Here is a 4462-nt window from a genome sequence, read left to right as displayed (position 1 = left end):
AAGATGCTGAAATCATACCTGGACCACTCGGGCGAGCTCCCCTGCTCCTCCCTGAGCTTCTTTTTCCCTGTTCTCAGCTCTCTCTGTGAACGTATTTTTCTCTCTTTAACCGCAACCCCTCCTCCTCACTTTTTCTCTCTGTTTTTTCTTTGTCTCTCCTCCGTCGGTCCAAACTCTTTCTGCAAGCCATGGACCTGCTCTCCTATTCCCTACTCAGCTGGTCGCCATCCCAACTAACACCATGGCCACGGTCAATTGCTCCGCCACGCGTTTCATGCAGCTGATCTTCCAAGAAGCTCGGTCCCCCCTCCCTTTCAACGAGCTGTCATCTACCCGAGTCCTCCACGGGGTGCTCTCCAAAGGTGGCGGGAAAGGCTCCAAAATAAACAAAATAAATAAATAAATAAATAAATATATATATATAAGAAAAAACAAAACAAAAAGAGGGGGTCTACACTCACCTATTAAGAATATCAATTTATAAAACTTTAAATCAATTTTTTTTTTTAAAAAAAAAAGGTTAAACTAAATTTATATTTTATAAATAAAATTAAAATTATTTTTGTGAACAAGATTGAAAGAATTGAACAACATTTTTTTAAGATAATAAAAATGAAAATCATTCGCCAATAACAAAATTTAAATTTATTAATTTTATTTTTCTAACAAGTAAAAAAAAAAATTCCTCCCAAAGACATTGCATTCAAATATTTCATTATAATTAAATGCATATTTGTGGAATAATTTTATCATATCATGTGTTTGGTTAAAATATGAAATTTGGATTCTTATAAAATATAGCATAACTCTTCTAAGAAAAATGGAAGAAAAAGAATAAATAAATAATGAAAAAAAAAACGGCACAATTATGTTATAGGGTGCATGTGGAAAGTGGGGTAATATGAAGTAAAGGATTGAAAACTCTGAAAATTGGTAGAAAGTTCATGATGGATAAAAAGACAAAAATAAAATTTAAATATAAAAGATAGTTTTTTTATTTATTCTTCGGAATTTACTATCTAATTATATATAATGTCAAATATTTTAAAGGATTTTTTATATTTTTTATTATCATTTAAAACATTGTAAAAAATAACTGAAAAAACTTAGGTTATGGTTGGGTTCGAAAGATATAATGAAAAAAAACTACTAGAAAAGAAATGGGTAAGTACGTCTTTTCAAAAGAATACTTCCAAGGTGTGGTTTAAACGATTACAGTATTTCATGGGAAATTTATAGGATTTTTTTTTTTTTTTTTGCCATCTGTGCATGTGATTGATAATGGCAGCATCACAGGAACATGGGCGGAATGGGTTGAAGAAGAGTCCATGGACTCCTAAAGAAGATCAGAAACTGATTCGATACATGAAGAGACATGGTGAGCCTACACGGTGGACGGAGGTCCCAAAGCTTGCGAGGCTGAACAAGTGTGGGAAGAGTTGTCGATTGAGGTGGAGCCAGTATCTGAAGCCTGGTATCAAGCGAGGGAACTTCTCTCAAGACGAAGAAGACACCATCATCAGACTTCAATCTGATCATGGCAATAGGTAATGAGAATCTCCTCATTTTTTTGATCTTTTTCATTCATGAAAATACATCATTTGAGCAGATTGTCTTGTTTTTGTAGGTGGGTATTTATAGCCACTCACCTTCCAGGTCAGACTGACAGTGAAATCAAGAACTATTTGGAACACCAGTTTGAAGAAGAAGCTTGCGAAAAAGGAAATTCCCCCTGCCACTCAGACACCGTTGTTCCAACCGTTACTAGCTGCTGCTGTTTTTTTGGATTCTTGTGTGAATTATATAAGGGCCTATGCCCTGAGGTTGCACTCAGATGCACGGCTACCCAATCCTCAGCCCCATGGAGTTGGCTTCATTTCAACAAACCCTACGGGCGCTTTCCCCGCTCAAGGACCTGGTTTCAATTATCAGGCTATGGAAGACCCAACAGTTTACTATCCAGACCAGTTTGGCCCTTTGAATACCAGTTTTCTAAATACGATTCCTTTCCCACAACTTAACCAAAACTATGCAGGCCATGTTGGCTCTTTATTTGGGAATATCCCCCCTACCACTCAGACACCGATACAACCGTTACTCGCAGTTGCTGATTGGTTGGCTTCTATTACTGCTTATGTGAGGAGCTATGCCCCGGGGTTGCACTCAGATGCACAACTACCCAATCTTCACTCGCTGCATAACCCAGTAGTACAGCAGGGCTTCGGTGACATTACACCCGATCCTGAGGCTCAGCTCCATGGAGTCGGTTCCATTTCAATAGACCCTGCGGGGGCTCTCCCCGGTCAAGGACCCGGTTTCAATTACCTGGCTATGGAGGACCCAACAGTTTACAGCCATCCAGACCAGTTTGGTCCTTTGATTACCAGTATTCCAAATACGGGGGTTTTGATTCCTGACCCAAAAGTTAACAACAACTATGCAGCCGATATTGGCTCTTTGTTTGGGAATGTTCCAAATGCAGGTTCGACTCCTGCACTGATGGTTTCAGAGTCATCAGAGCGCTCTATGACTAATCAAGTGGAAAATGAGATGACCCCACCAACTGAAGAGATCTCCCCTTTGGAAGCCTGGCTAGAAGAATTTCTCTTTGGGGAGAATGATGAGACTAGTGACTCTTTTTGCGAAGACGTTGCACTCGTGTTGTAATGACCGGGTTGTGGACCCGCATTTTTCACGTGCGTCCCCACTCGATCGGCGAGACTCGCTTTTTATTTGTGAAAAATTGATTTTTGAAAAAAAGTTGGAGTCGCCACTTATTTTATTTTTATTTTAAAGGGAAAATAAAACAAGAAAGAAAACCCTAAAATGTGACTCCATAATTTTTGGAAAAGCGTGTCTTTGAAAAACCCGAGTCTAGGTCCGGAGATCAGATTACTTATTAGGAAGGTACCTCTAGGAGGTAGCACCCCTCTAAGCCCTAAGGAGGTCTCTATTGACAAAGTTACGGGAAGTGTGGCAATTAATCAGTTAATTATAGATACCTAAATAGGCTAGGTGATTTTAAAGAGTGGTATGCCAAACACAATCAAATTGCAATAAAGGAGAGTTAGGGCGCGTACCTGGACTGCCTCTCAAGCGCTATCATAAAACATCAGAGTTAGTATAGAAATGTAGCACACAACATTTGTTTTATTCAAGCAAATCAAGCATATATCAAAACATCCAAGAATCGCATCATGTATGGGTATAGTCATCAGTAACATATGTGTCAATAGAATTCTCAAAAATAGATGTGAAGGAGCGTACCTGGATAGCAAGCTAAAATGCCTCTATGGGAAACAAGATTGCTTAATGATAGGTGCATAATAATCTCACGTATCTCAAAGAGAAAGCACAATTAATCAAATATCAAACAAAAATATTTGAGGAAATATCATGAATGTCGGGCCCCCCTCCAAAGCCCTAATTAATTTTGCATGAGTTGATTCTATAAATTCCATTATTTGGAATCATGAATTTTGTTCATGCTTGAGAAAATCGAGAAAAATCGAGAAAAATCAAGAAAATCGGTTAAAAATCGAATAAAATAGTGAAAACGCGTGCCGGAAGGAAAATGACAGCAAAAGGTTATTAAAATCTGGATTTTATTGCCTAGAGAAGGTCTAAGGAACTTTAAAGAAAACCAAAGTTATTTTGATGGAAAAAAGGTTTTGAAATCCATATTTAAGATGTATAAGATCACAAAATAAAAGAAAAGAAACATTAGGAGGGGTAGGATGTGTGGCAAAGTGGCCATGCTAGAGTGAGGTTGGGAGGTGCACTTGAGACTGCATTGCTGAAGCAGATTCGTGAGAAGTCCTCTGCAAATCACTGGTGTTATTCTCTCTGGATTTTCTCCTTCTTCCCTCTTGTGTTTTCTTTCTTTGTCCCATATTGGTCTATGAGCTGTGCTTGATATTCTAGGGCCCCCTCCATACCCTGGGCTCTTCCATATGATGAGTCCGCGTCATCTTCAGATTGGATAACCTAGATCTTCATCATATATCCTAAGCACATTGGTTTGCTAGTTGGTTGAGTTTCCTTGAATCCCAAATACTTCAATATTCCTCCCCTAGTGCAATTTCCTTGTCATTTGCAATTGCACCAGCATTTTCTAAAGCAAAGCCCATAGGCGACTGATCTTTTCCCAGAACACAGTAAGCATTATCCCATGACTAGACTGAACTAGTTCCTTTCATTGTTTTGGAGTAGCCGAATCCATTGAGAACAATCAAGTCCCCACCTTGAAATGATGGTCAGCACTTACCAGCATAGGAATAAACGTTGAGAGGTTTTTCAATATTCCACAAAATTCTCTTCTTGCATTTTATTAGTTTCCTGTGATTCAAGCTGGACATCGACAACATACTCAAAGTGAATATCCGGATTTTCTAGGTATGACAGTCCTTGTTCTTCTATTTGGATCTCATTATGAAGATCACCTCCAACAAAGTTTGTTCTT

The sequence above is a fragment of the Vitis vinifera genome, chromosome 16 (genome assembly GCF_030704535.1).
Source record: "Vitis vinifera cultivar Pinot Noir 40024 chromosome 16, ASM3070453v1".
NCBI lineage: Eukaryota > Viridiplantae > Streptophyta > Magnoliopsida > Vitales > Vitaceae > Vitis > Vitis vinifera.
Note: the sequence above shows the minus strand (reverse complement) of the source record.